This window comes from Lissotriton helveticus, chromosome 11 (assembly GCF_964261635.1).
Source record: "Lissotriton helveticus chromosome 11, aLisHel1.1, whole genome shotgun sequence".
NCBI lineage: Eukaryota > Metazoa > Chordata > Amphibia > Caudata > Salamandridae > Lissotriton > Lissotriton helveticus.
Genome location: NC_136072.1, coordinates 341,690,938 through 341,704,750, shown reverse-complemented (window position 1 = coordinate 341,704,750; position 13,813 = coordinate 341,690,938).

Here is a 13,813-nt window from a genome sequence, read left to right as displayed (position 1 = left end):
AATGATGACTCCGGACCTGTCGAACTTTCCCAAAATGGTCAACATGGATGAAATTTTAACTTTGAATCTTTTGACTCTAAATGACTGTTGGATGTGAATTATGACTTGTTCAACTAAAATAAGTGTGTTTAAAGTCCTTTCGGTGCCTGAAATTGGTCAAAATGGAAGCTTTTGAGTAAGCAATGCACTGTAAAAATGGCAATTTTGGTCACTGTGAGGGTTTCAAAAGTGGTTATTCAACATGAGGCACGATCCAATTGACATTTTGAATCATTTTTTGTACACTCCAAAAAATCAATTTTCCGATGAAAAACGATGACTCCGGACTTGTCGAACTTTCCCAAAATGGTCAACATGATGAAATTTTAACTTTTAATCTGTTGACTCTAAATGCCCGTTGGATGTGAATTTTGACTTGTTCAACTAAAATAAGTGTGTTTAAAGTCCTTTCGGTGCCTGAAATTGGTCAAAATGGAAGCTTTTGAGTAAGCAAAGCTCTGTAAAAATGACAATTTTAGCCATTGTGAGGGTTTCAAAAGTGGATATTCAACATGAGGCACAATCCAATTGACATTTTGAATCATTTTTGGTACACTCCAAAAAATCAATTTTCTGATGAAAAACGATGACTCCTGACCTGTCGAACTTTCCCAAAATGGTCAATATGGATGAAATTTTAACATTTAATCTTTAGACTCTAAATGACTGTTGGATGTGAATTATGACTTGTTCAACTAAAATAAGTGTGTTTAAAGTCATTTCGGTGCCTGAAATTGCTCAAAATGGAAGCTTTTGAGTAAGCAAAACTCTGTAAAAATGGCAATTTTGGTCACTGTGAGGGTTTCAAAAGTGGATATTCAACATGAGGCACGATCCAATTGACATTTAGAATCATTTTTGGTACACTCCAAAAAATCAATTTTCTGATGAAAAACGATGACTCCGGACCTGTCGAACTTTCCCAAAATGGTTAACATGGATGAAATTTTAACTTTTAATCTTTTGACTCTAAATGCCTGTTGGATGTGAATTTTGACTTGTTCAACTAAAATAAGTGTGTTTAAAGTCCTTTCGGTGCCTGAAATTGGTCAAAATTGAAGCTTTTGAGTAAGCAAAGCTCTGTAAAAATGACAATTTTGGCCACTGTGAGGGTTTCAAAAGTGGTTATTCAACATGAGGCACGATCCAATTGACATTTTGAATCATTTTTGGAACACTCCAAAAAATCAATTTTCTGATGAAAAATGATGATTTCGGACCTGTCGAACTTTCCCAAAATGGTCAACATGGATGAAATTTTAACTTGAATCTTTTGACTCTAAATGACTGTTGGATGTGAATTATGACTTGTTCAACTAAAATAAGTGTGTTTAAAGTCCTTTCGGTGCCTGAAATTGGTCAAAATGGAAGCTTTTGAGTAAGCAATGCACTGTAAAAATGACAATTTTGGCCACTGTGAGGGTTTCAAAAGTGGTTATTCAACACGAGGCACGATCCAATTGACATTTTGAATCATTTTTGGCACACTCCAAAAAATCCATTTTCTGATGAAAAACGATGACTCCAGACCTGTCGAACTTTCCCAAAATGGTCAACATGGATGAAATGTTAACTTTTAATCTTTTGACTCTAAATGCCTGTTGGATGTGAATTTTGACTTGTTCAACTAAAATAAGTGTGTTTACAGTCCTCTCGGTGCCTGAAATTGGTCAAAATTGAAGCTTTTGAATAAGCAAAGCTCTGTAAAAATGACAATTTTGGCCACTGTGAGGGTTTCAAAAGTGGTTATTCAACATGAGGCACGATCCAATTGACATTTTGAATCATTTTTGGTACACTCCAAAAAATAAATTTTCTGATGAAAAACGATGACTCCGGACCTGTCGAATTTCCCAAAATGGTCAACATGGATGAAATTTTAACTTTTACTCTTTTGACTCTAAATGACTGTTGGATGTGAATTATGACTTGTTCAACTAAAAAAAGTGTGTTTAAAGTCATTTCGGAGCCTGATATTGGTCAAAATGGAAGCTTTTGAGTAAGCAAAGCTCTGTAAAAATGGCAATTTTGGTCACTGTGAGGGTTTCAAAAGTGGTTATTCAACATGAGGCACGATCCAATTGACATTTTGAATCATTTTTGGTACACTCCAAAAAATCAATTTTCCGATGAAAAACGATGACTCCGGACTTGTCGAACTTTCCCAAAATGGTCAACATGATGAAATTTTAACTTTTAATCTGTTGACTCTAAATGCCCGTTGGATGTGAATTTTGACTTATTCAACTAAAATAAGTGTGTTTAAAGTCCTTTCGGTGCCTGAAATTGGTCAAAATGGAAGCTTTTGAGTAAGCAAAGCTCTGTAAAAATGACAATTTTGGCCAATGTGAGGGTTTCAAAAGTGGATATTCAACATGAGGCACGATCCAATTGACATTTTGAATCATTTTTGGTACACTACAAAAAATCAATTTTCTGATGAAAAACGATGACTCCGGACCTGTCGAACTTTCCCAAAATGGTCAATATGGATGAAATTTTAACTTTTAATCTTTTGACTCTAAATGCCTGTTGGATGAGAATTTTGACTTGTTCAACTAAAATAAGTGTGTTTAAAGTCATTTCGGTGCGTGAAATTGGTCAAAATGGAAGCTTTTAAGTAAGCAAAGCTCTGTAAAAATGGCAGTTTTGGTCACTGTGAGGGTTTCAAAAGCGGTTATTCAACATGAGGCACGATCCAATTGACATTTTGAATCATTTTTGGTACACTCCAAAAAATCAATTTTCTGATGAAAAACGATGACTCCTGACCTGTCGAACTTTCCCAAAATGGTCAATATGGATGAAATTTTAACATTTAATCTTTAGACTCTAAATGACTGTTGGATGTGAATTATGACTTGTTCAACTAAAATAAGTGTGTTTAAAGTCATTTTGGTGCCTGAAATTGCTCAAAATGGAAGCTTTTGAGTAAGCAAAACTCTGTAAAAATGGCAATTTTGGTCACTGTGAGGGTTTCAAAAGTGGATATTCAACATGAGGCACGATCCAATTGACATTTTGAATCATTTTTGGTACACTCCAAAAAATCAATTTTCTGATGAAAAACGATGACTCCGGACCTGTCGAACTTTCCCAAAATGGTCAACATGGATGAAATTTTAACTTTTAATCTTTTGACTCTAAATGCCTGTTGGATGTGAATTTTGACTTGTTCAACTAAAATAAGTGTGTTTAAAGTCCTTTCTGTGCCTGAAATTGGTCAAAATGGAAGCTTTCGAGTAAGCAAAGCTCTGTAAAAATGACAATTTTGGCCACTGCGAGGGTTTCAAAAGTGGTTATTCAACATAATGCACGATCCAATTGACATTTTGAATCATTTTTGGCACACTCCAAAAAATCAATTTTCTGATGAAAAACGATGACTCCAGACCTCTCGAACTTTCCCAAAATGGTCAACATGATGAAATTTTAACTTTTAATCTGTTGACTCTAAATGCCCGTTGGATGTGAATTTTGACTTGTTCAACTAAAATAAGTGTGTTTAAAGTCCTTTCGGTGCCTGAAATTGGTCAAAATGGAAGCTTTTGAGTAAGCAAAGCTCTGTAAAAATGGCAATTTTGGTCACTGTGAGGGTTTCAAAAGTGGTTATTCAACATGAGGCACGATCCAATTGACATTTTGAATCATTTTTGGTACACTCCAAAAAATAAATTTTCTGATGAAAAACGATGACTCCGGACCTGTCGAACTTTCCCAAAATGGTCAACATGGATGAAATGTTAACTTTTAATCTTTTGACTCTAAATGCCTGTTGCATGTGAATTTTGACTTGTTCAACTAAAAAAAGTGTGTTTAAAGTCATTTTGGTGCCTGAAATTGGTCAAAATGGAAGCTTTTGAGTAAGCAAAGCTCTGTAAAAATGGCAATTTTGGTCACTGTGAGGGTTTCAAAAGTGGTTATTCAACATGAGGGACAATCCAGTTGACATTTTGAATCATTTTTGGTGCACTCGAAAAAATCGATTTTCCTATGAAAAACGATGACTCCGGACCTGTCGAACTTTCCCAAAATGGTCAACATGGATGAAATTTTAACTTTTAATCTTTTGACTCTAAACGACTGTTGGATGTGAATTATGACTTGTTCAACTAAAATAAGTGTGTTTAAAGTCCTTTCGGTGCCTGAAATTGGTCAAAATGAAAGCTTTTGAGTAAGCAATGCTCTGTAAAAATGACAATTTTGGCCACTGTGAGGGTTTCAAAAGTGGTTATTCAACATGAGGCACGATCCAATTGACATTTTGTATAATTTTTGGTACACTCCAAAAAATCAATTTTCTGATGAAAAACGATGACTCCGGACCTGTCGAATATTACCAAAATGGTCAACATGGATGAAATTTTAACTTTTACTCTTTTGACTCTAAATGACTGTTGGATGTGAATTATGACTTGTTCAACTAAAAAAAGTGTGTTTAAAGTCATTTCGGAGCCTGATATTGGTCAAAATGGAAGCTTTTGAATAAGCAAAGCTCTGTAAAAATGGCAATTTTGGTCACTGTGAGGGTTTCAAAAGTGGTTATTCAACATGAGGCACGATCCAATTGACATTTTGAATCATTTTTGGTACACTCCAAAAAATCAATTTTCCGATGAAAAACGATGACTCCGGACTTGTCGAACTTTCCCAAAATGGTCAACATGATGAAATTTTAACTTTTAATCTGTTGACTCTAAATGCCCGTTGGATGTGAATTTTGACTTGTTCAACTAAAATAAGTGTGTTCAAAGTCCTTTCGGTGCCTGAAATTGGTCAAAATGGAAGATTTTGAGTAAGCAAAGCTCTGTAAAAATGACAATTTTGGCCACTGTGAGGGTTTCAAAAGTCGTTATTCAACATGAGGCACGATCCAATTGACATTTTGAATCATTTTTGGTAAACTCCAAAAAATCAATTTTCTGATGAAAAACGATGACTCCGGACCTGTCGAACTTTCCCAAAATGGTCAACATGGATAAAATTTTAACTTTTAATCTTTTGACTCTAAATGACTGTTGGATGTGAATTATGACTTGTTCAACTAAAAAAAGTGTGTTTAAAGTAATTTCGGAGCCTGATATTGGTCAAAATGGAAGCTTTTGAGTAAGCAAAGCTCTGTAAAAATGGCAATTTTGGTCACTGTGAGGGTTTCAAAAGTGGTTATTCAACATGAGGCACGATCCAATTGACATTTTAAATCATTTTTGGTACACTCCAAAAAATCAATTTTCCGATGAAAAACGATGACTCCGGACCTGTCGAATTTCTCAAAATGGTCAACATGGATGAAATTTTAACTTTTACTCTTTTGACTCTAAATGACTGTTGGATGTGAATTATGACTTGTTCAACTAAAAAAAGTGTGTTTAAAGTCATTTCGGAGCCTGATATTGGTCAAAATGGAAGCTTTTGAGTAAGCAAAGCTCTGTAAAAATGGCAATTTTGGTCACTGTGAGGGTTTCAAAAGTGGTTATTCAACATGAGGCACGATCCAATTGACATTTTGAATCATTTTTGGTACACTCCAAAAAATCAATTTTCCGATGAAAAACGATGACTCCGGACTTGTCGAACTTTCCCAAAATGGTCAACATGATGAAATTTTAACTTTTAATCTGTTGACTCTAAATGCCCGTTGGATGTGAATTTTGACTTGTTCAACTAAAATAAGTGTGTTTAAAGTCCTTTCGGTGCCAGAAATTGGTCAAAATGGAAGCTTTTGAGTAAGCAAAACTCTGTAAAAATGGCGATTTTGGTCATTGTGAGGGTTTCAAAAGTGGTTATTCAACATGAGGCACAATCCAGTTGACATTTTGAATCATTTTTGGTACACTCCAAAAAATCAATTTTCCGATGAAAAACGATGACTCCGGACCTGTCGAACTTTCCCAAAATGGTCAACATGGATGAAATTTTAACTTTTAATCTTTTGACTCTAAATGCCTGTTGGATGTGAATTTTGACTTGTTCAACTAAAATAAGTGTGTTTAAAGTCCTTTCGGTGCCTGAAATTGGTCAAAATGGAAGCTTTTGAGTAAGCAAAGCTCTGTAAAAATGACAATTTTGGCCACTGTGAGGGTTTCAAAAGTGGATATTCAACATGAGGCACGATCCAATTGACATTTTGAATCATTTTTGGTACACTACAAAAAATCAATTTTCTGATGAAAAACGATGACTCCGGACCTGTCGAACTTTCCCAAAATGGTCAATATGGATGAAATTTTAACTTTTAATCTTTTGACTCTAAATGCCTGTTGGATGAGAATTTTGACTTGTTCAACTAAAATAAGTGTGTTTAAAGTCATTTCGGTGCCTGAAATTGGTCAAAATGGAAGCTTTTAAGTAAGCAAAGCTCTGTAAAAATGGCAGTTTTGGTCACTGTGAGGGTTTCAAAAGCGGTTATTCAACATGAGGCACGATCCAATTGACATTTTGAATCATTTTGGTACACTCCAAAAAATCAATTTTCTGATGAAAAACGATGACTCCTGACCTGTCGAACTTTCCCAAAATGGTCAATATGGATGAAATTTTAACATTTAATCTTTAGACTCTAAATGACTGTTGGATGTGAATTATGACTTGTTCAACTAAAATAAGTGTGTTTAAAGTCATTTCGGTGCCTGAAATTGCTCAAAATGGAAGCTTTTGAGTAAGCAAAACTCTGTAAAAATGGCAATTTTGGTCACTGTGAGGGTTTCAAAAGTGGATATTCAACATGAGGCACGATCCAATTTACATTTAGAATCATTTTTGGTACACTCCAAAAAATCAATTTTCTGATGAAAAACGATGACTCCGGACCTGTCGAACTTTCCCAAAATGGTCAACATGGATGAAATTTTAACTTTTAATCTTTTGACTCTAAATGCCTGTTGGATGTGAATTTTGACTTGTTCAACTAAAATAAGTGTGTTTAAAGTCCTTTCGGTGCCTGAAATTGGTCAAAATGGAAGCTTTTGAGTAAGCAAAGCTCTGTAAAAATGACAATTTTGGCCACTGTGAGGGTTTCAAAAGTGGTTATTCAACATGAGGCACGATCCGATTGACATTTTGACTCATTTTTGGTAAACTCCAAAAAATCAATTTTCTGATGAAAAACGATGACTCCGGACCTGTCGAACTTTCCCAAAATGGTCAACATGGATGAAATTTTAACTTTTAATCTTTTGACTCTAAACGACTGTTGGATGTGAATTATGACTTGTTCAACTAAAATAAGTGTGTTTAAAGTCCTTTCGGTGCCTGAAATTGGTCAAAATGGAAGCTTTTGAGTAAGCAATGCTCTGTAAAAATGACAATTTTGGCCACTGTGAGGGTTTCAAAAGTGGTTATTCAACATGAGGCACGATCCAATTGACATTTTGTATCATTTTTGGTACACTCCAAAAAATCAATTTTCTGATGAAAAACGATGACTCCGGACCTGTCGAATTTCCCAAAATGGTCAACATGGATGAAATTTTAACTTTTACTCGTTTGACTCTAAATGACTGTTGGATGTGAATTATGACTTGTTCAACTAAAAAAAGTGTGTTTAAAGTCATTTTGGAGCCTGATATTGGTCAAAATGGAAGCTTTTGAATAAGCAAAGCTCTGTAAAAATGACAATTTTGGCCACTGTGAGGGTTTCAAAAGTGGTTATTCAACATGAGGCACGATCCAATTGACATTTTGAATCATTTTTGGTAAACTCCAAAAAATCAATTTTCTGATGAAAAACGATGACTCCGGACCTGTCGAACTTTCCCAAAATGGTCAACATGGATAAAATTTTAACTTTTAATCTTTTGACTCTAAACGACTGTTGGATGTGAATTATGACTTGTTCAACTAAAATAAGTGTGTTTAAAGTCCTTTCGGTGCCTGAAATTGGTCAAAATGGAAGCTTTTGAGTAAGCAATGCTCTGTAAAAATGACAATTTTGGCCACTGTGAGGGTTTCAAAAGTGGTTATTCAACATGAGGCACGATCCAATTGACATTTTGAATCATTTTTGGTACACTCCAAAAAATCAATTTTCCGATGAAAAACACTCCGGACTTGTCGAACTTTCCCAAAATGGTCAACATGGATGAAATTTTAACTTTTAATCTTTTGACTGTAAATGCCTGTTGGATGTGAATTTTGACTTTTTCAACTAAAATAAGTGTGTTTAAAGTCCTTTCGGTGCCTGAAATTGGTCAAAATGGAAGCTTTTGAGTATGCAAATCTCTGTAAAAATGGCGATTTTGGTCATTGTGAGGGTTTCAAAAGTGGTTATTCAACATGAGGCACAATCCAGTTGACATTTTGAATCATTTTTGGTACACTCCAAAAAATCAATTTTCCGATGAAAAACGATGACTCCGGACCTGTCGAACTTTCCCAAAATGGTCAACATGGATGAAATTTTAACTTTTAATCTTTTGACTGTAAATGCCTGTTGGATGTGAATTTTGACTTGTTCAACTAAAATAAGTGTGTTTAAAGTCCTTTCGGTGCCTGAAATTGGTAAAAATGGAAGCTTTTGAGTAAGCAAAGCTCTGTAAAAATGACAATTTTGGCCACTGTGAGGGTTTCAAAGTGGATATTCAACATGAGGCACGGTCCAATTGATATTTTGAATCATTTTTGGTACACTACAAAAAATCTATTTTCTGATGAAAAACAATGACTCCGGACCTGTCGAACTTTCCCAAAATGGTCAATATGGATGAAATTTTAACTTTTAATCTTTTGACTCTAAATGCCTGTTGGATGAGAATTTTGACTTGTTCAACTAAAATAAGTGTGTTTAAAGTCATTTCGGTGCCTGAAATTGGTCAAAATGGAAGCTTTTAAGTAAGCAAAGCTCTGTAAAAATGGCAGTTTTGGTCACTGTGAGGGTTTCAAAAGCGGTTATTCAACATGAGGCACGATCCAATTGACATTTTGAATCATTTTTGGTACACTCCAAAAAATCAATTTTCTGATGAAAAACGATGACTCCTGACCTGTCGAACTTTCCCAAAATGGTCAATATGGATGAAATTTTAACATTTAATCTTTAGACTCTAAATGACTGTTGGATGTGAATTATGACTTGTTCAACTAAAATAAGTGTGTTTAAAGTCATTTCGGTGCCTGAAATTGCTCAAAATGGAAGCTTTTGAGTAAGCAAAACTCTGTAAAAATGGCAATTTTGGTCACTTTGAGGGTTTCAAAAGTGGATATTCAACATGAGGCACGATCCAATTGACATTTAGAATCATTTTTGGTACACTCCAAAAAATCAATTTTCTGATGAAAAACGATGACTCCGGACCTGTCGAACTTTCCCAAAATGGTCAACATGGATGAAATTTTAACTTTTAATCTTTTGACTCTAAATGCCTGTTGGATGTGAATTTTGACTTGTTCAACTAAAATAAGTGTGTTTAAAGTCCTTTCGGTGCCTGAAATTGGTCAAAATGGAAGCTTTTGAGTAAGCAATGCTCTGTAAAAATGACAATTTTGGCCACTGTGAGGGTTTCAAAAGTGGTTATTCAACATGAGGCACGATCCAATTGACATTTTGAATCATTTTTGGTAAACTCCAAAAAATCAATTTTCTGATGAAAAACGATGACTCCGGACCTGTCGAACTTTCCCAAAATGGTCAACATGGATGAAATTTTAACTTTTAATCTTTTGACTCTAAACGACTGTTGGATGTGAATTATGACTTGTTCAACTAAAATAAGTGTGTTTAAAGTCCTTTCGGTGCCTGAAATTGGTCAAAATGAAAGCTTTTGAGTAAGCAATGCTCTGTAAAAATGACAATTTTGGCCACTGTGAGGGTTTCAAAAGTGGTTATTCAACATGAGGCACGATCCAATTGACATTTTGTATAATTTTTGGTACACTCCAAAAAATCAATTTTCTGATGAAAAACGATGACTCCGGACCTGTCGAATATTACCAAAATGGTCAACATGGATGAAATTTTAACTTTTACTCTTTTGACTCTAAATGACTGTTGGATGTGAATTATGACTTGTTCAACTAAAAAAAGTGTGTTTAAAGTCATTTCGGAGCCTGATATTGGTCAAAATGGAAGCTTTTGAATAAGCAAAGCTCTGTAAAAATGGCAATTTTGGTCACTGTGAGGGTTTCAAAAGTGGTTATTCAACATGAGGCACGATCCAATTGACATTTTGAATCATTTTTGGTACACTCCAAAAAATCAATTTTCCGATGAAAAACGATGACTCCGGACTTGTCGAACTTTCCCAAAATGGTCAACATGATGAAATTTTAACTTTTAATCTGTTGACTCTAAATGCCCGTTGGATGTGAATTTTGACTTGTTCAACTAAAATAAGTGTGTTCAAAGTCCTTTCGGTGCCTGAAATTGGTCAAAATGGAAGATTTTGAGTAAGCAAAGCTCTGTAAAAATGACAATTTTGGCCACTGTGAGGGTTTCAAAAGTCGTTATTCAACATGAGGCACGATCCAATTGACATTTTGAATCATTTTTGGTAAACTCCAAAAAATCAATTTTCTGATGAAAAACGATGACTCCGGACCTGTCGAACTTTCCCAAAATGGTCAACATGGATAAAATTTTAACTTTTAATCTTTTGACTCTAAACGACTGTTGGATGTGAATTATGACTTGTTCAACTAAAATAAGTGTGTTTAAAGTCCTTTCGGTGCCTGAAATTGGTCAAAATGGAAGCTTTTGAGTAAGCAATGCTCTGTAAAAATGACAATTTTGGCCACTGTGAGGGTTTCAAAAGTGGTTATTCAACATGAGGCACGATCCAATTGACATTTTGAATCATTTTTGGTACACTCCAAAAAATCGATTTTCTGATGAAAAACGATGACTCCGGACCTGTCGAATTTCCCAAAATGGTCAACATGGATGAAATTTTAACTTTTACTCTTTTGACTCTAAATGACTGTTGGATGTGAATTATGACTTGTTCAACTAAAAAAAGTGTGTTTAAAGTCATTTCGGAGCCTGATATTGGTCAAAATGGAAGCTTTTGAGTAAGCAAAGCTCTGTAAAAATGGCAATTTTGGTCACTGTGAGGGTTTCAAAAGTGGTTATTCAACATGAGGCACGATCCAATTGACATTTTGAATCATTTTTGGTACACTCCAAAAAATCAATTTTCCGATGAAAAACGATGACTCCGGACTTGTCGAACTTTCCCAAAATGGTCAACATGATGAAATTTTAACTTTTAATCTGTTGACTCTAAATGCCCGTTGGATGTGAATTTTGACTTATTCAACTAAAATAAGTGTGTTTAAAGTCCTTTCGGTGCCAGAAATTGGTCAAAATGGAAGCTTTTGAGTAAGCAAAACTCTGTAAAAATGGCAATTTTGGTCATTGTGAGGGTTTCAAAAGTGGTTATTCAACATGAGGCACAATCCAGTTGACATTTTGAATCATTTTTGGTACACTCCAAAAAATCGATTTTCCGATAAAAAACGATGACTCCGGACCTGTCGAACTTTCCCAAAATGGTCAACATGGATGAAATTTTAACTTTTAATCTTTTGACTGTAAATGCCTGTTGGATGTGAATTTTGACTTGTTCAACTAAAATAAGTGTGTTTGAAGTCCTTTCGGTGCCTGAAATTGGTCAAAATGGAAGCTTTTGAGTAAGCAAAGCTCTGTAAAACTGACAATTTTGGCCACTGTGAGGGTTTCAAAAGTGGATATTCAACATGAGGCACGATCCAATTGACATTTCTAATCATTTTTGGTACACTACAAAAAATCAATTTTCTGATGAAAAACGATGACTCCGGACCTGTCGAACTTTCCCAAAATGGTCAATATGGATGAAATTTTAACTTTTAATCTTTTGACTCTAAATGCCTGTTGGATGAGAATTTTGACTTGTTTAACTAAAATAAGTGTGTTTAAAGTCATTTCAGTGCCTGAAATTTGTCAAAATGGAAGCTTTTAAGTAAGCAAAGCTCTGTAAAAATGGCAGTTTTGGTCACTGTGAGGGTTTCAAAAGCGGTTATTCAACATGAGGCACGATCCAATTGACATTTTGAATCATTTTTGGTACACTCCAAAAAATCAATTTTCCGATGAAAAACGATGACTCCGGACTTGTCGAACTTTCCCAAAATGGTCAACATGATGAAATTTTAACTTTTAATCTGTTGACTCTAAATGCCCGTTGGATGTGAATTTTGACTTGTTCAACTAAAATAAGTGTGTTTAAAGTCCTTTCGGTGCCTGAAATTGGTCAAAATGGAAGCTTTTGAGTAAGCAAAGCTCTGTAAAACTGACAATTTTGGCCACTGTGAGGGTTTCAAAAGTGGATATTCAACATGAGGCACGATCCAATTGACATTTCTAATCATTTTTGGTACACTACAAAAAATCAATTTTCTGATGAAAAACGATGACTCCGGACCTGTCGAACTTTCCCAAAATGGTCAATATGGATGAAATTTTAACTTTTAATCTTTTGACTCTAAATGCCTGTTGGATGAGAATTTTGACTTGTTTAACTAAAATAAGTGTGTTTAAAGTCATTTCAGTGCCTGAAATTTGTCAAAATGGAAGCTTTTAAGTAAGCAAAGCTCTGTAAAAATGGCAGTTTTGGTCACTGTGAGGGTTTCAAAAGTGGTTATTCAACATGAGGCAGGATCCAATTGACATTTTGAATCATTTTTGGTACACTCCAAAAAATCAATTTTCTGATGAAAAACGATGACTCCTGACCTGTCGAACTTTCCCAAAATGGTCAATATGGATGAAATTTTAACATTTAATCTTTAGACTCTAAATGACTGTTGGATGTGAATTATGACTTGTTCAACTAAAATAAGTGTGTTTAAAGTCATTTCGGTGCCTGAAATTGCTCAAAATGGAATCTTTTGAGTAAGCAAAACTCTGTAAAAATGGCAATTTTGGTCACTGTGAGGGTTTCAAAAGTGGATATTCAACATGAGGCACGATCCAATTGACATTTAGAATCATTTTTGGTACACTCCAAAAAATCAATTTTCTGATGAAAAACGATGACTCCGGACCTGTCGAACTTTCCCAAAATGGTCAACATGGATGAAATTTTAACTTTTAATCTTTTGACTCTAAATGCCTGTTGGATGTGAATTTTGACTTATTCAACTAAAATAAGTGTGTTTAAAGTCCTTTCGGTGCCTGAAATTGGTCAAAATTGAAGCTTTTGAGTAAGCAAAGCTCTGTAAAAATGACAATTTTTGCCACTGTGAGGGTTTCAAAAGTGGTTATTCAACATGAGGCACGATCCAATTGACATTTTGAATCATTTTTGGAACACTCCAAAAAATCAATTTTCTGATGAAAAATGATGACTCCGGACCTGTCGAACTTTCCCAAAATGGTCAACATGGATGAAATTTTAACTTTGAATCTTTTGACTCTAAATGACTGTTGGATGTGAATTATGACTTGTTCAACTAAAATAAGTGTGTTTAAAGTCCTTTCGGTGCCTGAAATTGGTCAAAATGGAAGCTTTTGAGTAAGCAATGCACTGTAAAAATGGCAATTTTGGTCACTGTGAGGGTTTCAAAAGTGGTTATTCAACATGAGGCACGATCCAATTGACATTTTGAATCATTTTTTGTACACTCCAAAAAATCAATTTTCCGATGAAAAACGATGACTCCGGACTTGTCGAACTTTCCCAAAATGGTCAACATGATGAAATTTTAACTTTTAATCTGTTGACTCTAAATGCCCGTTGGATGTGAATTTTGACTTGTTCAACTAAAATAAGTGTGTTTAAAGTCCTTTCGGTGCCTG